Below are 17,461 nucleotides of genomic sequence, written 5' to 3' on the forward strand. Positions count from 1 at the left end.
CGGAGGTCGAAACGATGGAATTTCACCAAAAATCGCTCCGAGTCTTGTTCAAATGCCAGTTTACGCTTACAATTCACCGGTGAAAGTCGAAATTCCGGACCGAGGACGAAATTTACGATTTTACCCTTCCCCCGTTCACCTTGTCGGAATTTCGCCGATCACTCTTCCGAAACCGTCCCAACGCGAAGATCGCGAAAAGTTATTAGGAATTCATATATTTTATGTGATTTTTGGTGCACCGAAGACGTAGTTATGGCTTTTGGGAGTCGCGGCGTTGATTCTTATATAGATAATGCGCGCTAATGCTTGCGGATGCGATCATACCAGCACTAATGCACCGCATCCCATCAGAACTCCTAAGTTAAGCGTGCTTGGGCGAGAGTAGTACTAGGATGGGTGACCTCCTGGGAAGTCCTCGTGTTGCATCCCTCTTTTTTTGCGAATTATTTTTTTCGGAGGCCGAAACGATGGAATATCACCAAAAATCGATCCGAGCCTTGTTCAAATGCTCGTTTACGCATACAATTCACCGGTGAAAGTCGAAATTCCGGACCGAGGGCGAAATTTACGATTTTACCCTTCCCCCGTTCACCTTGTCGGAATTTCGCCGATCACTCTTTCGAAACCGTCCCAACGCGAAGATCGCGAAAAGTTATTAGGAATTCATATATTTTATGTGATTTTTGGTGCACCGAAGACGTAGTTATGGCTTTTGGGAGTCGCGGCGTTGATTCTTATATAGATAATGCGCGCTAATGCTTGCGGATGCGATCATACCAGCACTAATGCACCGCATCCCATCAGAACTCCGAAGTTAAGCGTGCTTGGGCGAGAGTAGTACTAGGATGGGTGACCTCCTGGGAAGTCCTCGTGTTGCATCCCTCTTTTTTTGCGAATTATTTTTTTCGGAGGCCGAAACGATGGAATTTCACCAAAAATCGCTCCGAGCCTTGTTCAAATGCCCGTTTACGCTTACAATTCACCGGTGAAAGTCGAAATTCCGGACCGAGGGCGAAATTTACGATTTTACCCTTCCCCCGTTCACCTTGTCGGAATTTCGCCGATCACTCTTTCGAAACCGTCCCAACGCGAAGATCGCGAAAAGTTATTAGGAATTCATATATTTTATGTGATTTTTGGTGCACCGAAGACGTAGTTATGGCTTTTGGGAGTCGCGGCGTTGATTCTTATATAGATAATGCGCGCTAATTCTTGCGGATGCAATCATACCAGCACTAATGCACCGCATCCCATCAGAACTCCGAAGTTAAGCGTGCTTGGGCGAGAGTAGTACTAGGATGGGTGACTTCCTGGGAAGTCCTCGTGTTGCATCCCTCTTTTTTTGCGAATTATTTTTTTCGGAGGCCGAAACGATGGAATATCACCAAAAATCGATCCGAGCCTTGTTCAAATGCTCGTTTACGCTTACAATTCACCGGTGAAAGTCGAAATTCCGGACCGAGGGCGAAATTTACGATTTTACCCTTCCCCCGTTCACCTTGTCGGAATTTCGCCGATCACTCTTTCGAAACCGTCCCAATGCGAAGATCGCGAAAAGTTATTAGGAATTCATATATTTTATGTGATTTTTGGTGCACCGAAGACGTAGTTATGGCTTTTGGGAGTCGCGGCGCTGATTCTTATATAGATAATGCGCGCTAATGCTTGCGGATGCGATCATACCAGCACTAATGCACCGGATCCCATCAGAACTCCGAAGTTAAGCGTGCTTGGGCGAGAGTAGTACTAGGATGGGTGACCTCTTGGGAAGTCCTCGTGTTGCATCCCTCTTTTTTTGCGAATTATTTTTTCGGAGGTCGAAACGATGGAATTTCACCAAAAATCGCTCCGAGTCTTGTTCAAATGCCCGTTTACGCTTACAATTCACCGGTGAAAGTCGAAATTCCGGACCGAGGACGAAATTTACGATTTTACCCTTCCCCCGTTCACCTTGTCGGAATTTCGCCGATCACTCTTCCGAAACCGTCCCAACGCGAAGATCGCGAAAAGTTATTAGGAATTCATATATTTTATGTGATTTTTGGTGCACCGAAGACGTAGTTATGGCTTTTGGGAGTCGCGGCGTTGATTCTTATATAGATAATGCGCGCTAATGCTTGCGGATGCGATCATACCAGGACTAATGCACCGCATCCCATCAGAACTCCGAAGTTAAGCGCGCTTGGGCGAGAGTAGTACTAGGATGGGTGACCTCCTGGGAAGTCCTCGTGTTGCATCCCTCTTTTTTTGCGAATTATTTTTTTCGGAGGCCGAAACGATGGAATTTCACCAAAAATCGCTCCGAGTCTTGTTCAAATACCCGTTTACGCTTACAATTCACCGGTGAAAGTCGAAATTCCGGACCGAGGGCGAAATTTACGATTTTACCCTTCCCCCGTTCACCTTGTCGGAATTTCGCCGATCACTCTTTCGAAACCGTCCCAACGCGAAGATCGCGAAAAGTTATTAGGAATTCATATATTTTATGTGATTTTTGGTGCACCGAAGACGTAGTTATGGCTTTTGGGAGTCGCGGCGTTGATTCTTATATAGATAATGCGCGCTAATGCTTGCGGATGCGATCATACCAGCTCTAATGCACCGCATCCCATCAGAACTCCTAAGTTAAGCGTGCTTGGGCGAGAGTAGTACTAGGATGGGTGACCTCCTGGGAAGTCCTCGTGTTGCATCCCTCTTTTTTTGCGAATTATTTTTTTCGGAGGCCGAAACGATGGAATATCACCAAAAATCGATCCGAGCCTTGTTCAAATGCTCGTTTACGCATACAATTCACCGGTGAAAGTCGAAATTCCGGACCGAGGGCGAAATTTACGATTTTACCTTTCCCCCGTTCACCTTGTCGGAATTTCGCCGATCACTCTTCCGAAACCGTCCCAACGCGAAGATCGCGAAAAGTTATTAGGAATTCATATATTTTATGTGATTTTTGGTGCACCGAAGACGTAGTTATGGCTTTTGGGAGTCGCGGCGTTGATTCTTATATAGATAATGCGCGCTAATGCTTGCGGATGCGATCATACCAGCACTAATGCACCGGATCCCATCAGAACTCCGAAGTTAAGCGTGCTTGGGCGAGAGTAGTACTAGGATGGGTGACCTCTTGGGAAGTCCTCGTGTTGCATCCCTCTTTTTTTGCGAATTATTTTTTCGGAGGTCGAAACGATGGAATTTCACCAAAAATCGCTCCGAGTCTTGTTCAAATGCCAGTTTACGCTTACAATTCACCGGTGAAAGTCGAAATTCCGGACCGAGGACGAAATTTACGATTTTACCCTTCCCCCGTTCACCTTGTCGGAATTTCGCCGATCACTCTTCCGAAACCGTCCCAACGCGAAGATCGCGAAAAGTTATTAGGAATTCATATATTTTATGTGATTTTTGGTGCACCGAAGACGTAGTTATGGCTTTTGGGAGTCGCGGCGTTGATTCTTATATAGATAATGCGCGCTAATGCTTGCGGATGCGATCATACCAGCACTAATGCACCGCATCCCATCAGAACTCCTAAGTTAAGCGTGCTTGGGCGAGAGTAGTACTAGGATGGGTGACCTCCTGGGAAGTCCTCGTGTTGCATCCCTCTTTTTTTGCGAATTATTTTTTTCGGAGGCCGAAACGATGGAATATCACCAAAAATCGATCCGAGCCTTGTTCAAATGCTCGTTTACGCATACAATTCACCGGTGAAAGTCGAAATTCCGGACCGAGGGCGAAATTTACGATTTTACCCTTCCCCCGTTCACCTTGTCGGAATTTCGCCGATCACTCTTTCGAAACCGTCCCAACGCGAAGATCGCGAAAAGTTATTAGGAATTCATATATTTTATGTGATTTTTGGTGCACCGAAGACGTAGTTATGGCTTTTGGGAGTCGCGGCGTTGATTCTTATATAGATAATGCGCGCTAATGCTTGCGGATGCGATCATACCAGCACTAATGCACCGCATCCCATCAGAACTCCGAAGTTAAGCGTGCTTGGGCGAGAGTAGTACTAGGATGGGTGACCTCCTGGGAAGTCCTCGTGTTGCATCCCTCTTTTTTTGCGAATTATTTTTTTCGGAGGCCGAAACGATGGAATTTCACCAAAAATCGCTCCGAGCCTTGTTCAAATGCCCGTTTACGCTTACAATTCACCGGTGAAAGTCGAAATTCCGGACCGAGGGCGAAATTTACGATTTTACCCTTCCCCCGTTCACCTTGTCGGAATTTCGCCGATCACTCTTTCGAAACCGTCCCAACGCGAAGATCGCGAAAAGTTATTAGGAATTCATATATTTTATGTGATTTTTGGTGCACCGAAGACGTAGTTATGGCTTTTGGGAGTCGCGGCGTTGATTCTTATATAGATAATGCGCGCTAATGCTTGCGGATGCAATCATACCAGCACTAATGCACCGCATCCCATCAGAACTCCGAAGTTAAGCGTGCTTGGGCGAGAGTAGTACTAGGATGGGTGACCTCCTGGGAAGTCCTCGTGTTGCATCCCTCTTTTTTTGCGAATTATTTTTTTCGGAGGCCGAAACGATGGAATATCACCAAAAATCGATCCGAGCCTTGTTCAAATGCTCGTTTACGCTTACAATTCACCGGTGAAAGTCGAAATTCCGGACCGAGGGCGAAATTTACGATTTTACCCTTCCCCCGTTCACCTTGTCGGAATTTCGCCGATCACTCTTTCGAAACCGTCCCAATGCGAAGATCGCGAAAAGTTATTAGGAATTCATATATTTTATGTGATTTTTGGTGCACCGAAGACGTAGTTATGGCTTTTGGGAGTCGCGGCGCTGATTCTTATATAGATAATGCGCGCTAATGCTTGCGGATGCGATCATACCAGCACTAATGCACCGGATCCCATCAGAACTCCGAAGTTAAGCGTGCTTGGGCGAGAGTAGTACTAGGATGGGTGACCTCTTGGGAAGTCCTCGTGTTGCATCCCTCTTTTTTTGCGAATTATTTTTTCGGAGGTCGAAACGATGGAATTTCACCAAAAATCGCTCCGAGTCTTGTTCAAATGCCCGTTTACGCTTACAATTCACCGGTGAAAGTCGAAATTCCGGACCGAGGACGAAATTTACGATTTTACCCTTCCCCCGTTCACCTTGTCGGAATTTCGCCGATCACTCTTCCGAAACCGTCCCAACGCGAAGATCGCGAAAAGTTATTAGGAATTCATATATTTTATGTGATTTTTGGTGCACCGAAGACGTAGTTATGGCTTTTGGGAGTCGCGGCGTTGATTCTTATATAGATAATGCGCGCTAATGCTTGCGGATGCGATCATACCAGCACTAATGCACCGCATCCCATCAGAACTCCGAAGTTAAGCGCGCTTGGGCGAGAGTAGTACTAGGATGGGTGACCTCCTGGGAAGTCCTCGTGTTGCATCCCTCTTTTTTTGCGAATTATTTTTTTCGGAGGCCGAAACGATGGAATTTCACCAAAAATCGCTCCGAGTCTTGTTCAAATACCCGTTTACGCTTACAATTCACCGGTGAAAGTCGAAATTCCGGACCGAGGGCGAAATTTACGATTTTACCCTTCCCCCGTTCACCTTGTCGGAATTTCGCCGATCACTCTTTCGAAACCGTCCCAACGCGAAGATCGCGAAAAGTTATTAGGAATTCATATATTTTATGTGATTTTTGGTGCACCGAAGACGTAGTTATGGCTTTTGGGAGTCGCGGCGTTGATTCTTATATAGATAATGCGCGCTAATGCTTGCGGATGCGATCATACCAGCACTAATGCACCGCATCCCATCAGAACTCCTAAGTTAAGCGTGCTTGGGCGAGAGTAGTACTAGGATGGGTGACCTCCTGGGAAGTCCTCGTGTTGCATCCCTCTTTTTTTGCGAATTATTTTTTTCGGAGGCCGAAACGATGGAATATCACCAAAAATCGATCCGAGCCTTGTTCAAATGCTCGTTTACGCATACAATTCACCGGTGAAAGTCGAAATTCCGGACCGAGGGCGAAATTTACGATTTTACCTTTCCCCCGTTCACCTTGTCGGAATTTCGCCGATCACTCTTCCGAAACCGTCCCAACGCGAAGATCGCGAAAAGTTATTAGGAATTCATATATTTTATGTGATTTTTGGTGCACCGAAGACGTAGTTATGGCTTTTGGGAGTCGCGGCGTTGATTCTTATATAGATAATGCGCGCTAATGCTTGCGGATGCGATCATACCAGCACTAATGCACCGGATCCCATCAGAACTCCGAAGTTAAGCGTGCTTGGGCGAGAGTAGTACTAGGATGGGTGACCTCTTGGGAAGTCCTCGTGTTGCATCCCTCTTTTTTTGCGAATTATTTTTTCGGAGGTCGAAACGATGGAATTTCACCAAAAATCGCTCCGAGTCTTGTTCAAATGCCCGTTTACGCTTACAATTCACCGGTGAAAGTCGAAATTCCGGACCGAGGACGAAATTTACGATTTTACCCTTCCCCCGTTCACCTTGTCGGAATTTCGCCGATCACTCTTCCGAAACCGTCCCAACGCGAAGATCGCGAAAAGTTATTAGGAATTCATATATTTTATGTGATTTTTGGTGCACCGAAGACGTAGTTATGGCTTTTGGGAGTCGCGGCGTTGATTCTTATATAGATAATGCGCGCTAATGCTTGCGGATGCGATCATACCAGCACTAATGCACCGGATCCCATCAGAACTCCGAAGTTAAGCGTGCTTGGGCGAGAGTAGTACTAGGATGGGTGACCTCCTGGGAAGTCCTCGTGTTGCATCCCTCTTTTTTTGCGAATTATTTTTTCGGAGGTCGAAACGATGGAATTTCACCAAAAATCGCTCCGAGTCTTGTTCAAATGCCCGTTTACGCTTACAATTCACCGGTGAAAGTCGAAATTCCGGACCGAGGACGAAATTTACGATTTTACCCTTCCCCCGTTCACCTTGTCGGAATTTCGCCGATCACTCTTCCGAAACCGTCCCAACGCGAAGATCGCGAAAAGTTATTAGGAATTCATATATTTTATGTGATTTTTGGTGCACCGAAGACGTAGTTATGGCTTTTGGGAGTCGCGGCGTTGATTCTTATATAGATAATGCGCGCTAATGCTTGCGGATGCGATCATACCAGCACTAATGCACCGCATCCCATCAGAACTCCGAAGTTAAGCGCGCTTGGGCGAGAGTAGTACTAGGATGGGTGACCTCCTGGGAAGTCCTCGTGTTGCATCCCTCTTTTTTTGCGAATTATTTTTTTCGGAGGCCGAAACGATGGAATTTCACCAAAAATCGCTCCGAGTCTTGTTCAAATGCCCGTTTACGCTTACAATTCACCGGTGAAAGTCGAAATTCCGGACCGAGGGCGAAATTTACGATTTTACCCTTCCCCCGTTCACCTTGTCGGAATTTCGCCGATCACTCTTTCGAAACCGTCCCAACGCGAAGATCGCGAAAAGTTATTAGGAATTCATATATTTTATGTGATTTTTGGTGCACCGAAGACGTAGTTATGGCTTTTGGGAGTCGCGGCGTTGATTCTTATATAGATAATGCGCGCTAATGCTTGCGGATGCGATCATACCAGCACTAATGCACCGCATCCCATCAGAACTCCTAAGTTAAGCGTGCTTGGGCGAGAGTAGTACTAGGATGGGTGACCTCCTGGGAAGTCCTCGTGTTGCATCCCTCTTTTTTTGCGAATTATTTTTTTCGGAGGCCGAAACGATGGAATATCACCAAAAATCGATCCGAGCCTTGTTCAAATGCTCGTTTACGCATACAATTCACCGGTGAAAGTCGAAATTCCGGACCGAGGGCGAAATTTACGATTTTACCTTTCCCCCGTTCACCTTGTCGGAATTTCGCCGATCACTCTTCCGAAACCGTCCCAACGCGAAGATCGCGAAAAGTTATTAGGAATTCATATATTTTATGTGATTTTTGGTGCACCGAAGACGTAGTTATGGCTTTTGGGAGTCGCGGCGTTGATTCTTATATAGATAATGCGCGCTAATGCTTGCGGATGCGATCATACCAGCACTAATGCACCGGATCCCATCAGAACTCCGAAGTTAAGCGTGCTTGGGCGAGAGTAGTACTAGGATGGGTGACCTCTTGGGAAGTCCTCGTGTTGCATCCCTCTTTTTTTGCGAATTATTTTTTCGGAGGTCGAAACGATGGAATTTCACCAAAAATCGCTCCGAGTCTTGTTCAAATGCCCGTTTACGCTTACAATTCACCGGTGAAAGTCGAAATTCCGGACCGAGGACGAAATTTACGATTTTACCCTTCCCCCGTTCACCTTGTCGGAATTTCGCCGATCACTCTTCCGAAACCGTCCCAACGCGAAGATCGCGAAAAGTTATTAGGAATTCATATATTTTATATGATTTTTGGTGCACCGAAGACGTAGTTATGGCTTTTGGGAGTCGCGGCGTTGATTCTTATATAGATAATGCGCGCTAATGCTTGCGGATGCGATCATACCAGCACTAATGCACCGCATCCCATCAGAACTCCGAAGTTAAGCGCGCTTGGGCGAGAGTAGTACTAGGATGGGTGACCTCCTGGGAAGTCCTCGTGTTGCATCCCTCTTTTTTTGCGAATTATTTTTTTCGGAGGCCGAAACGATGGAATTTCACCAAAAATCGCTCCGAGTCTTGTTCAAATGCCCGTTTACGCTTACAATTCACCGGTGAAAGTCGAAATTCCGGACCGAGGGCGAAATTTACGATTTTACCCTTCCCCCGTTCACCTTGTCGGAATTTCGCCGATCACTCTTTCGAAACCGTCCCAACGCGAAGATCGCGAAAAGTTATTAGGAATTCATATATTTTATGTGATTTTTGGTGCACCGAAGACGTAGTTATGGCTTTTGGGAGTCGCGGCGTTGATTCTTATATAGATAATGCGCGCTAATGCTTGCGGATGCGATCATACCAGCACTAATGCACCGCATCCCATCAGAACTCCTAAGTTAAGCGTGCTTGGGCGAGAGTAGTACTAGGATGGGTGACCTCCTGGGAAGTCCTCGTGTTGCATCCCTCTTTTTTTGCGAATTATTTTTTTCGGAGGCCGAAACGATGGAATATCACCAAAAATCGATCCGAGCCTTGTTCAAATGCTCGTTTACGCATACAATTCACCGGTGAAAGTCGAAATTCCGGACCGAGGGCGAAATTTACGATTTTACCTTTCCCCCGTTCACCTTGTCGGAATTTCGCCGATCACTCTTCCGAAACCGTCCCAACGCGAAGATCGCGAAAAGTTATTAGGAATTCATATATTTTATGTGATTTTTGGTGCACCGAAGACGTAGTTATGGCTTTTGGGAGTCGCGGCGTTGATTCTTATATAGATAATGCGCGCTAATGCTTGCGGATGCGATCATACCAGCACTAATGCACCGGATCCCATCAGAACTCCGAAGTTAAGCGTGCTTGGGCGAGAGTAGTACTAGGATGGGTGACCTCCTGGGATGTCCTCGTGTTGCATCCCTCTTTTTTTGCGAATTATTTTTTTCGGAGGCCGAAACGATGGAATTTCACCAAAAATCGCTCCGAGTCTTGTTCAAATGCCCGTTTACGCTTACAATTCACCGGTGAAAGTCGAAATTCCGGACCGAGGGCGAAATTTACGATTTTACCCTTCCCCCGTTCACCTTGTCGGAATTTCGCCGATCACTCTTCCGAAACCGTCCCAACGCGAAGATCGCGAAAAGTTATTAGGAATTCATATATTTTATGTGATTTTTGGTGCACCGAAGACGTAGTTATGGCTTTTGGGAGTCGCGGCGTTGATTCTTATATAGATAATGCGCGCTAATGCTTGCGCATGCGATCATACCAGCACTAATGCATCGGATCCCATCAGAACTCCGAAGTTAAGCGTGCTTGGGCGAGAGTAGTACTAGGATGGGTGACCTCCTGGGAAGTCCTCGTGTTGCATCCCTCTTTTTTTGCGAATTCTTTTTTTCGGAGGCCGAAACGATGGAATTTCACCAAAAATCGCTCCGAGTCTTGTTCAAATGCCCGTTTACGCTTACAATTCACCGGTGAAAGTCGAAATTCCGGAACGAGGGCGAAATTTACGATTTTACCCTTCCCCCGTTCACCTTGTCGGAATTTCGCCGATCACTCTTCCGAAACCGTCCCAACGTGAAGATCGCGAAAAGTTATTAGGAATTCATATATTTTATGTGATTTTTGGTGCACCGAAGACGTAGTTATGGCTTTTGGGAGTCGCGGCGTTGATTCTTATATAGATAATGCGCGCTAATGCTTGCGGATGCGATCATACCAGCACTAATGCACCGCATCCCATCAGAACTCCTAAGTTAAGCGTGCTTGGGCGAGAGTAGTACTAGGATGGGTGACCTCCTGGGAAGTCCTCGTGTTGCATCCCTCTTTTTTTGCGAATTATTTTTTTCGGAGGCCGAAACGATGGAATTTCACCAAAAATCGCTCCGAGTCTTGTTCAAATGCCCGTTTACGCTTACAATTCACCGGTGAAAGTCGAAATTCCGGACCGAGGGCGAAATTTACGATTTTACCCTTCCCCCGTTCACCTTGTCGGAATTTCGCCGATCACTCTTCCGAAACCGTCCCAACGCGAAGATCGCGAAAAGTTATTAGGAATTCATATATTTTATGTGATTTTTGGTGCACCGCAGACGTAGTTATGGCTTTTGTGAGTCGCGGCGTTGATTCTTATATAGATAATGCGCGCTAATGCTTGCGGATGCGATCATACCAGCACTAATGCACCGGATCCCATCAGAACTCCGAAGTTAAGCGTGCTTGGGCGAGAGTAGTACTAGGATGGGTGACCTCCTGGGAAGTCCTCGTGTTGCATCCCTCTTTTTTTGCGAATTATTTTTTTCGGAGGCCGAAACGATGGAATTTCACCAAAAATCGCTCCGAGTCTTGTTCAAATGCCCGTTTACGCTTACAATTCACCGGTGAAAGTCGAAATTCCGGACCGAGGGCGAAATTTACGATTTTACCCTTCCCCCGTTCACCTTGTCGGAATTTCGCCGATCACTCTTCCGAAACCGTCCCAACGCGAAGATCGCGAAAAGTTATTAGGAATTCATATATTTTATGTGATTTTTGGTGCACCGAAGACGTAGTTATGGCTTTTGGGAGTCGCGTCGTTGATTCTTATATAGATAATGCGCGCTAATGCTTGCGGATGCGATCATACCAGCACTAATGCACCGGATCTCATCAGAACTCCGAAGTTAAGCGTGCTTGGGCGAGAGTAGTACTAGGATGGGTGACCTCCTGGGAAGTCCTCTTGTTGCATCCCTCTTTTTTTGCGAATTATTTTTTTCGGAGGCCGAAACGATGGAATTTCACCAAAAATCGCTCCGAGTCTTGTTCAAATGCCCGTTTACGCTTACAATTCACCGGTGAAAGTCGAAATTCCGGACCGAGGGCGAAATTTACGATTTTACCCTTCCCCCGTTCACCTTGTCGGAATTTCGCCGATCACTCTTCCGAAACCGTCCCAACGCGAAGATCGCGAAAAGTTATTAGGAATTCATATATTTTATGTGATTTTTGGTGCACCGCAGACGTAGTTATGGCTTTTGTGAGTCGCGGCGTTGATTCTTATATAGATAATGCGCGCTAATGCTTGCGGATGCGATCATACCAGCACTAATGCACCGGATCCCATCAGAACTCCGAAGTTAAGCGTGCTTGGGCGAGAGTAGTACTAGGATGGGTGACCTCCTGGGAAGTCCTCGTGTTGCATCCCTCTTTTTTTGCGAATTATTTTTTTCGGAGGCCGAAACGATGGAATTTCACCAAAAATCGCTCCGAGTCTTGTTCAAATGCCCGTTTACGCTTACAATTCACCGGTGAAAGTCGAAATTCCGGACCGAGGGCGAAATTTACGATTTTACCCTTCCCCCGTTCACCTTGTCGGAATTTCGCCGATCACTCTTCCGAAACCGTCCCAACGCGAAGATCGCGAAAAGTTATTAGGAATTCATAGATTTTATGTGATTTTTGGTGCACCGAAGACGTAGTTATGGCTTTTGGGAGTCGCGTCGTTGATTCTTATATAGATAATGCGCGCTAATGCTTGCGGATGCGATCATACCAGCACTAATGCACCGGATCTCATCAGAACTCCGAAGTTAAGCGTGCTTGGGCGAGAGTAGTACTAGGATGGGTGACCTCCTGGGAAGTCCTCGTGTTGCATCCCTCTTTTTTTGCGAATTATTTTTTTCGGAGGCCGAAACGATGGAATTTCACCAAAAATCGCTCCGAGTCTTGTTCAAATGCCCGTTTACGCTTACAATTCACCGGTGAAAGTCGAAATTCCGGACCGAGGGCGAAATTTACGATTTTACCCTTCCCCCGTTCACCTTGTCGGAATTTCGCCGATCACTCTTCCGAAACCGTCCCAACGCGAAGATCGCGAAAAGTTATTAGGAATTCATATATTTTATGTGATTTTTGGTGCACCGAAGACGTAGTTATGGCTTTTGGGAGTCGCGGCGTTGATTCTTATATAGATAATGCGCGCTAATGCTTGCGGATGCGATCATACCAGCACTAATGCACCGGATCCCATCAGAACTCCGAAGTTAAGCGTGCTTGGGCGAGAGTAGTACTAGGATGGGTGACCTCTTGGGAAGTCCTCGTGTTGCATCCCTCTTTTTTTGCGAATTATTTTTTTCGGAGGCCGAAACGATGGAATTTCACCAAAAATCGCTCCGAGTCTTGTTCAAATGCCCGTTTACGCTTACAATTCACCGGTGAAAGTCGAAATTCCGGACCGAGGGCGAAATTTACGATTTTACCCTTCCCCCGTTCACCTTGTCGGAATTTCGCCGATCACTCTTCCGAAACCGTCCCAACGCGAAGATCGCGAAAAGTTATTAGGAATTCATATATTTTATGTGATTTTTGGTGCACCGAAGACGTAGTTATGGCTTTTGGGAGTCGCGGCGTTGATTCTTATATAGATAATGCGCGCTAATGCTTGCGGATGCGATCATACCAGCACTAATGCACCGGATCCCATCAGAACTCCGAAGTTAAGCGTGCTTGGGCGAGAGTAGTACTAGGATGGGTGACCTCCTGGGAAGTCCTCGTGTTGCATCCCTCTTTTTTTGCGAATTATTTTTTTCGGAGGCCGAAACGATGGAATTTCACCAAAAATCGCTCCGAGTCTTGTTCAAATGCCCGTTTACGCTTACAATTCACCGGTGAAAGTCGAAATTCCGGACCGAGGGCGAAATTTACGATTTTACCCTTCCCCCGTTCACCTTGTCGGAATTTCGGCGATCACTCTTCCGAAACCGTCCCAACGCGAAGATCGCGAAAAGTTATTAGGAATTCATATATTTTATGTGATTTTTGGTGCACCGAAGACGTAGTTATGGCTTTTGGGAGTCGCGGCGTTGATTCTTATATAGATAATGCGCGCTAATGCTTGCGGATGCGATCATACCAGCACTAATGCACCGGATCCCATCAGAACTCCGAAGTTAAGCGTGCTTGGGCGAGAGTAGTACTAGGATGGGTGACCTCCTGGGAAGTCCTCGTGTTGCATCCCTCTTTTTTTGCGAATTATTTTTTTCGGAGGCCGAAACGATGGAATTTCACCAAAAATCGCTCCGAGTCTTGTTCAAATGCCCGTTTACGCTTACAATTCACCGGTGAAAGTCGAAATTCCGGACCGAGGACGAAATTTACGATTTTACCCTTCCCCCGTTCACCTTGTCGGAATTTCGCCGATCACTCTTCCGAAACCGTCCCAACGCTAAGATCGCGAAAAGTTATTAGGAATTCATATATTTTATGTGATTTTTGGTGCACCGAAGACGTAGTTATGGCTTTTGGGAGTCGCGGCGTTGATTCTTATATAGATAATGCGCGCTAATGCTTGCGGATGCGATCATACCAGCACTAATGCACCGCATCCCATCAGAACTCCGAAGTTAAGCGCGCTTGGGCGAGAGTAGTACTAGGATGGGTGACCTCCTGGGAAGTCCTCGTGTTGCATCCCTCTTTTTTTGCGAATTATTTTTTTCGGAGGCCGAAACGATGGAATTTCACCAAAAATCGCTCCGAGTCTTGTTCAAATGCCCGTTTACGCTTACAATTCACCGGTGAAAGTCGAAATTCCGGACCGAGGGCGAAATTTACGATTTTACCCTTCCCCCGTTCACCTTGTCGGAATTTCACCGATCACTCTTTCGAAACCGTCCCAACGCGAAGATCGCGAAAAGTTATTAGGAATTCATATATTTTATGTGATTTTTGGTGCACCGAAGACGTAGTTATGGCTTTTGGGAGTCGCGGCGTTGATTCTTATATAGATAATGCGCGCTAATGCTTGCGGATGCGATCATACCAGCACTAATGCACCGCATCCCATCAGAACTCCTAAGTTAAGCGTGCTTGGGCGAGAGTAGTACTAGGATGGGTGACCTCCTGGGAAGTCCTCGTGTTGCATCCCTCTTTTTTTGCGAATTATTTTTTTCGGAGGCCGAAACGATGGAATTTCACCAAAAATCGCTCCGAGTCTTGTTCAAATGCCCGTTTACGCTTACAATTCACCGGTGAAAGTCGAAATTCCGGACCGAGGGCGAAATTTACGATTTTACCCTTCCCCCGTTCACCTTGTCGGAATTTCGCCGATCACTCTTCCGAAACCGTCCCAACGCGAAGATCGCGAAAAGTTATTAGGAATTCATATATTTTATGTGATTTTTGGTGCACCGCAGACGTAGTTATGGCTTTTGTGAGTCGCGGCGTTGATTCTTATATAGATAATGCGCGCTAATGCTTGCGGATGCGATCATACCAGCACTAATGCACCGGATCCCATCAGAACTCCGAAGTTAAGCGTGCTTGGGCGAGAGTAGTACTAGGATGGGTGACCTCCTGGGAAGTCCTCGTGTTGCATCCCTCTTTTTTTGCGAATTATTTTTTTCGGAGGCCGAAACGATGGAATTTCACCAAAAATCGCTCCGAGTCTTGTTCAAATGCCCGTTTACGCTTACAATTCACCGGTGAAAGTCGAAATTCCGGACCGAGGGCGAAATTTACGATTTTACCCTTCCCCCGTTCACCTTGTCGGAATTTCGCCGATCACTCTTCCGAAACCGTCCCAACGCGAAGATCGCGAAAAGTTATTAGGAATTCATATATTTTATGTGATTTTTGGTGCACCGAAGACGTAGTTATGGCTTTTGGGAGTCGCGTCGTTGATTCTTATATAGATAATGCGCGCTAATGCTTGCGGATGCGATCATACCAGCACTAATGCACCGGATCTCATCAGAACTCCGAAGTTAAGCGTGCTTGGGCGAGAGTAGTACTAGGATGGGTGACCTCCTGGGAAGTCCTCTTGTTGCATCCCTCTTTTTTTGCGAATTATTTTTTTCGGAGGCCGAAACGATGGAATTTCACCAAAAATCGCTCCGAGTCTTGTTCAAATGCCCGTTTACGCTTACAATTCACCGGTGAAAGTCGAAATTCCGGACCGAGGGCGAAATTTACGATTTTACCCTTCCCCCGTTCACCTTGTCGGAATTTCGCCGATCACTCTTCCGAAACCGTCCCAACGCGAAGATCGCGAAAAGTTATTAGGAATTCATATATTTTATGTGATTTTTGGTGCACCGCAGACGTAGTTATGGCTTTTGTGAGTCGCGGCGTTGATTCTTATATAGATAATGCGCGCTAATGCTTGCGGATGCGATCATACCAGCACTAATGCACCGGATCCCATCAGAACTCCGAAGTTAAGCGTGCTTGGGCGAGAGTAGTACTAGGATGGGTGACCTCCTGGGAAGTCCTCGTGTTGCATCCCTCTTTTTTTGCGAATTATTTTTTTCGGAGGCCGAAACGATGGAATTTCACCAAAAATCGCTCCGAGTCTTGTTCAAATGCCCGTTTACGCTTACAATTCACCGGTGAAAGTCGAAATTCCGGACCGAGGGCGAAATTTACGATTTTACCCTTCCCCCGTTCACCTTGTCGGAATTTCGCCGATCACTCTTCCGAAACCGTCCCAACGCGAAGATCGCGAAAAGTTATTAGGAATTCATAGATTTTATGTGATTTTTGGTGCACCGAAGACGTAGTTATGGCTTTTGGGAGTCGCGTCGTTGATTCTTATATAGATAATGCGCGCTAATGCTTGCGGATGCGATCATACCAGCACTAATGCACCGGATCTCATCAGAACTCCGAAGTTAAGCGTGCTTGGGCGAGAGTAGTACTAGGATGGGTGACCTCCTGGGAAGTCCTCGTGTTGCATCCCTCTTTTTTTGCGAATTATTTTTTTCGGAGGCCGAAACGATGGAATTTCACCAAAAATCGCTCCGAGTCTTGTTCAAATGCCCGTTTACGCTTACAATTCACCGGTGAAAGTCGAAATTCCGGACCGAGGGCGAAATTTACGATTTTACCCTTCCCCCGTTCACCTTGTCGGAATTTCGCCGATCACTCTTCCGAAACCGTCCCAACGCGAAGATCGCGAAAAGTTATTAGGAATTCATATATTTTATGTGATTTTTGGTGCACCGAAGACGTAGTTATGGCTTTTGGGAGTCGCGGCGTTGATTCTTATATAGATAATGCGCGCTAATGCTTGCGGATGCGATCATACCAGCACTAATGCACCGGATCCCATCAGAACTCCGAAGTTAAGCGTGCTTGGGCGAGAGTAGTACTAGGATGGGTGACCTCTTGGGAAGTCCTCGTGTTGCATCCCTCTTTTTTTGCGAATTATTTTTTTCGGAGGCCGAAACGATGGAATTTCACCAAAAATCGCTCCGAGTCTTGTTCAAATGCCCGTTTACGCTTACAATTCACCGGTGAAAGTCGAAATTCCGGACCGAGGGCGAAATTTACGATTTTACCCTTCCCCCGTTCACCTTGTCGGAATTTCGCCGATCACTCTTCCGAAACCGTCCCAACGCGAAGATCGCGAAAAGTTATTAGGAATTCATATATTTTATGTGATTTTTGGTGCACCGAAGACGTAGTTATGGCTTTTGGGAGTCGCGGCGTTGATTCTTATATAGATAATGCGCGCTAATGCTTGCGGATGCGATCATACCAGCACTAATGCACCGGATCCCATCAGAACTCCGAAGTTAAGCGTGCTTGGGCGAGAGTAGTACTAGGATGGGTGACCTCCTGGGAAGTCCTCGTGTTGCATCCCTCTTTTTTTGCGAATTATTTTTTTCGGAGGCCGAAACGATGGAATTTCACCAAAAATCGCTCCGAGTCTTGTTCAAATGCCCGTTTACGCTTACAATTCACCGGTGAAAGTCGAAATTCCGGACCGAGGGCGAAATTTACGATTTTACCCTTCCCCCGTTCACCTTGTCGGAATTTCGGCGATCACTCTTCCGAAACCGTCCCAACGCGAAGATCGCGAAAAGTTATTAGGAATTCATATATTTTATGTGATTTTTGGTGCACCGAAGACGTAGTTA

The 17,461-nt window shown here is 46.4% G+C and overlaps 37 non-coding genes and 1 pseudogene across 37 annotated transcripts; all 38 read left to right on the plus strand.

Annotated features, from left to right (window-relative positions):
* Positions 1 to 310: 310 nt before the first annotated feature.
* On the plus strand, positions 311 to 429 carry LOC149395893 (5S ribosomal RNA). The gene has a single exon (XR_016299147.1). It is a non-coding gene; the product is annotated as a 5S ribosomal RNA (ribosomal RNA).
* A 334-nt stretch (positions 430 to 763) lies between these two features.
* LOC149395894 (5S ribosomal RNA) lies at positions 764 to 882 on the plus strand. The gene has a single exon (XR_016298805.1). It is a non-coding gene; the product is annotated as a 5S ribosomal RNA (ribosomal RNA).
* A 334-nt stretch (positions 883 to 1,216) lies between these two features.
* LOC149395895 (5S ribosomal RNA) lies at positions 1,217 to 1,335 on the plus strand. The gene has a single exon (XR_016299058.1). It is a non-coding gene; the product is annotated as a 5S ribosomal RNA (ribosomal RNA).
* Positions 1,336 to 1,669: 334 nt separating this feature from the next.
* Positions 1,670 to 1,788, plus strand: LOC149395896 (5S ribosomal RNA). Its single transcript, XR_016297598.1, has one exon. It is a non-coding gene; the product is annotated as a 5S ribosomal RNA (ribosomal RNA).
* A 333-nt stretch (positions 1,789 to 2,121) lies between these two features.
* LOC149395897 (5S ribosomal RNA) lies at positions 2,122 to 2,240 on the plus strand. Its single transcript, XR_016299257.1, has one exon. It is a non-coding gene; the product is annotated as a 5S ribosomal RNA (ribosomal RNA).
* A 334-nt stretch (positions 2,241 to 2,574) lies between these two features.
* Positions 2,575 to 2,693, plus strand: LOC149395898 (5S ribosomal RNA; annotated as a pseudogene).
* Positions 2,694 to 3,027: 334 nt separating this feature from the next.
* Positions 3,028 to 3,146, plus strand: LOC149395899 (5S ribosomal RNA). Its single transcript, XR_016297599.1, has one exon. It is a non-coding gene; the product is annotated as a 5S ribosomal RNA (ribosomal RNA).
* Positions 3,147 to 3,479: 333 nt separating this feature from the next.
* Positions 3,480 to 3,598, plus strand: LOC149395900 (5S ribosomal RNA). The gene has a single exon (XR_016299149.1). It is a non-coding gene; the product is annotated as a 5S ribosomal RNA (ribosomal RNA).
* Positions 3,599 to 3,932: 334 nt separating this feature from the next.
* On the plus strand, positions 3,933 to 4,051 carry LOC149395901 (5S ribosomal RNA). The gene has a single exon (XR_016298806.1). It is a non-coding gene; the product is annotated as a 5S ribosomal RNA (ribosomal RNA).
* A 334-nt stretch (positions 4,052 to 4,385) lies between these two features.
* Positions 4,386 to 4,504, plus strand: LOC149395902 (5S ribosomal RNA). The gene has a single exon (XR_016298894.1). It is a non-coding gene; the product is annotated as a 5S ribosomal RNA (ribosomal RNA).
* A 334-nt stretch (positions 4,505 to 4,838) lies between these two features.
* LOC149395903 (5S ribosomal RNA) lies at positions 4,839 to 4,957 on the plus strand. The gene has a single exon (XR_016297601.1). It is a non-coding gene; the product is annotated as a 5S ribosomal RNA (ribosomal RNA).
* Positions 4,958 to 5,290: 333 nt separating this feature from the next.
* LOC149395904 (5S ribosomal RNA) lies at positions 5,291 to 5,409 on the plus strand. Its single transcript, XR_016299017.1, has one exon. It is a non-coding gene; the product is annotated as a 5S ribosomal RNA (ribosomal RNA).
* Positions 5,410 to 5,743: 334 nt separating this feature from the next.
* On the plus strand, positions 5,744 to 5,862 carry LOC149395905 (5S ribosomal RNA). Its single transcript, XR_016299150.1, has one exon. It is a non-coding gene; the product is annotated as a 5S ribosomal RNA (ribosomal RNA).
* Positions 5,863 to 6,196: 334 nt separating this feature from the next.
* LOC149395906 (5S ribosomal RNA) lies at positions 6,197 to 6,315 on the plus strand. The gene has a single exon (XR_016297602.1). It is a non-coding gene; the product is annotated as a 5S ribosomal RNA (ribosomal RNA).
* Positions 6,316 to 6,648: 333 nt separating this feature from the next.
* LOC149395907 (5S ribosomal RNA) lies at positions 6,649 to 6,767 on the plus strand. The gene has a single exon (XR_016297404.1). It is a non-coding gene; the product is annotated as a 5S ribosomal RNA (ribosomal RNA).
* A 333-nt stretch (positions 6,768 to 7,100) lies between these two features.
* Positions 7,101 to 7,219, plus strand: LOC149395908 (5S ribosomal RNA). The gene has a single exon (XR_016299018.1). It is a non-coding gene; the product is annotated as a 5S ribosomal RNA (ribosomal RNA).
* A 334-nt stretch (positions 7,220 to 7,553) lies between these two features.
* On the plus strand, positions 7,554 to 7,672 carry LOC149395909 (5S ribosomal RNA). The gene has a single exon (XR_016299151.1). It is a non-coding gene; the product is annotated as a 5S ribosomal RNA (ribosomal RNA).
* A 334-nt stretch (positions 7,673 to 8,006) lies between these two features.
* On the plus strand, positions 8,007 to 8,125 carry LOC149395910 (5S ribosomal RNA). The gene has a single exon (XR_016297604.1). It is a non-coding gene; the product is annotated as a 5S ribosomal RNA (ribosomal RNA).
* A 333-nt stretch (positions 8,126 to 8,458) lies between these two features.
* On the plus strand, positions 8,459 to 8,577 carry LOC149395911 (5S ribosomal RNA). Its single transcript, XR_016299020.1, has one exon. It is a non-coding gene; the product is annotated as a 5S ribosomal RNA (ribosomal RNA).
* Positions 8,578 to 8,911: 334 nt separating this feature from the next.
* On the plus strand, positions 8,912 to 9,030 carry LOC149395912 (5S ribosomal RNA). Its single transcript, XR_016299152.1, has one exon. It is a non-coding gene; the product is annotated as a 5S ribosomal RNA (ribosomal RNA).
* A 334-nt stretch (positions 9,031 to 9,364) lies between these two features.
* LOC149395913 (5S ribosomal RNA) lies at positions 9,365 to 9,483 on the plus strand. The gene has a single exon (XR_016298421.1). It is a non-coding gene; the product is annotated as a 5S ribosomal RNA (ribosomal RNA).
* Positions 9,484 to 9,817: 334 nt separating this feature from the next.
* Positions 9,818 to 9,936, plus strand: LOC149395914 (5S ribosomal RNA). Its single transcript, XR_016298694.1, has one exon. It is a non-coding gene; the product is annotated as a 5S ribosomal RNA (ribosomal RNA).
* Positions 9,937 to 10,270: 334 nt separating this feature from the next.
* LOC149395915 (5S ribosomal RNA) lies at positions 10,271 to 10,389 on the plus strand. Its single transcript, XR_016299153.1, has one exon. It is a non-coding gene; the product is annotated as a 5S ribosomal RNA (ribosomal RNA).
* Positions 10,390 to 10,723: 334 nt separating this feature from the next.
* Positions 10,724 to 10,842, plus strand: LOC149395916 (5S ribosomal RNA). The gene has a single exon (XR_016297415.1). It is a non-coding gene; the product is annotated as a 5S ribosomal RNA (ribosomal RNA).
* A 334-nt stretch (positions 10,843 to 11,176) lies between these two features.
* LOC149395917 (5S ribosomal RNA) lies at positions 11,177 to 11,295 on the plus strand. Its single transcript, XR_016298647.1, has one exon. It is a non-coding gene; the product is annotated as a 5S ribosomal RNA (ribosomal RNA).
* Positions 11,296 to 11,629: 334 nt separating this feature from the next.
* LOC149395918 (5S ribosomal RNA) lies at positions 11,630 to 11,748 on the plus strand. Its single transcript, XR_016297426.1, has one exon. It is a non-coding gene; the product is annotated as a 5S ribosomal RNA (ribosomal RNA).
* Positions 11,749 to 12,082: 334 nt separating this feature from the next.
* Positions 12,083 to 12,201, plus strand: LOC149395919 (5S ribosomal RNA). The gene has a single exon (XR_016297733.1). It is a non-coding gene; the product is annotated as a 5S ribosomal RNA (ribosomal RNA).
* Positions 12,202 to 12,535: 334 nt separating this feature from the next.
* On the plus strand, positions 12,536 to 12,654 carry LOC149395920 (5S ribosomal RNA). Its single transcript, XR_016297605.1, has one exon. It is a non-coding gene; the product is annotated as a 5S ribosomal RNA (ribosomal RNA).
* Positions 12,655 to 12,988: 334 nt separating this feature from the next.
* LOC149395921 (5S ribosomal RNA) lies at positions 12,989 to 13,107 on the plus strand. Its single transcript, XR_016297437.1, has one exon. It is a non-coding gene; the product is annotated as a 5S ribosomal RNA (ribosomal RNA).
* A 334-nt stretch (positions 13,108 to 13,441) lies between these two features.
* Positions 13,442 to 13,560, plus strand: LOC149395922 (5S ribosomal RNA). The gene has a single exon (XR_016297448.1). It is a non-coding gene; the product is annotated as a 5S ribosomal RNA (ribosomal RNA).
* Positions 13,561 to 13,894: 334 nt separating this feature from the next.
* LOC149395923 (5S ribosomal RNA) lies at positions 13,895 to 14,013 on the plus strand. The gene has a single exon (XR_016299021.1). It is a non-coding gene; the product is annotated as a 5S ribosomal RNA (ribosomal RNA).
* A 334-nt stretch (positions 14,014 to 14,347) lies between these two features.
* LOC149395924 (5S ribosomal RNA) lies at positions 14,348 to 14,466 on the plus strand. Its single transcript, XR_016299154.1, has one exon. It is a non-coding gene; the product is annotated as a 5S ribosomal RNA (ribosomal RNA).
* A 334-nt stretch (positions 14,467 to 14,800) lies between these two features.
* On the plus strand, positions 14,801 to 14,919 carry LOC149395925 (5S ribosomal RNA). The gene has a single exon (XR_016297459.1). It is a non-coding gene; the product is annotated as a 5S ribosomal RNA (ribosomal RNA).
* Positions 14,920 to 15,253: 334 nt separating this feature from the next.
* Positions 15,254 to 15,372, plus strand: LOC149395926 (5S ribosomal RNA). Its single transcript, XR_016298648.1, has one exon. It is a non-coding gene; the product is annotated as a 5S ribosomal RNA (ribosomal RNA).
* A 334-nt stretch (positions 15,373 to 15,706) lies between these two features.
* On the plus strand, positions 15,707 to 15,825 carry LOC149395927 (5S ribosomal RNA). Its single transcript, XR_016297470.1, has one exon. It is a non-coding gene; the product is annotated as a 5S ribosomal RNA (ribosomal RNA).
* Positions 15,826 to 16,159: 334 nt separating this feature from the next.
* Positions 16,160 to 16,278, plus strand: LOC149395928 (5S ribosomal RNA). Its single transcript, XR_016297734.1, has one exon. It is a non-coding gene; the product is annotated as a 5S ribosomal RNA (ribosomal RNA).
* A 334-nt stretch (positions 16,279 to 16,612) lies between these two features.
* On the plus strand, positions 16,613 to 16,731 carry LOC149395929 (5S ribosomal RNA). The gene has a single exon (XR_016297607.1). It is a non-coding gene; the product is annotated as a 5S ribosomal RNA (ribosomal RNA).
* A 334-nt stretch (positions 16,732 to 17,065) lies between these two features.
* Positions 17,066 to 17,184, plus strand: LOC149395930 (5S ribosomal RNA). The gene has a single exon (XR_016297482.1). It is a non-coding gene; the product is annotated as a 5S ribosomal RNA (ribosomal RNA).
* Positions 17,185 to 17,461: the final 277 nt, after the last annotated feature.

The sequence above is a fragment of the Urtica dioica genome, chromosome 5, assembly GCF_054948205.1.
Source record: "Urtica dioica subsp. dioica isolate 48M chromosome 5, U.dioica_male_clone48M_v1_H2, whole genome shotgun sequence".
Classification (NCBI taxonomy): Eukaryota; Viridiplantae; Streptophyta; class Magnoliopsida; order Rosales; family Urticaceae; genus Urtica; species Urtica dioica.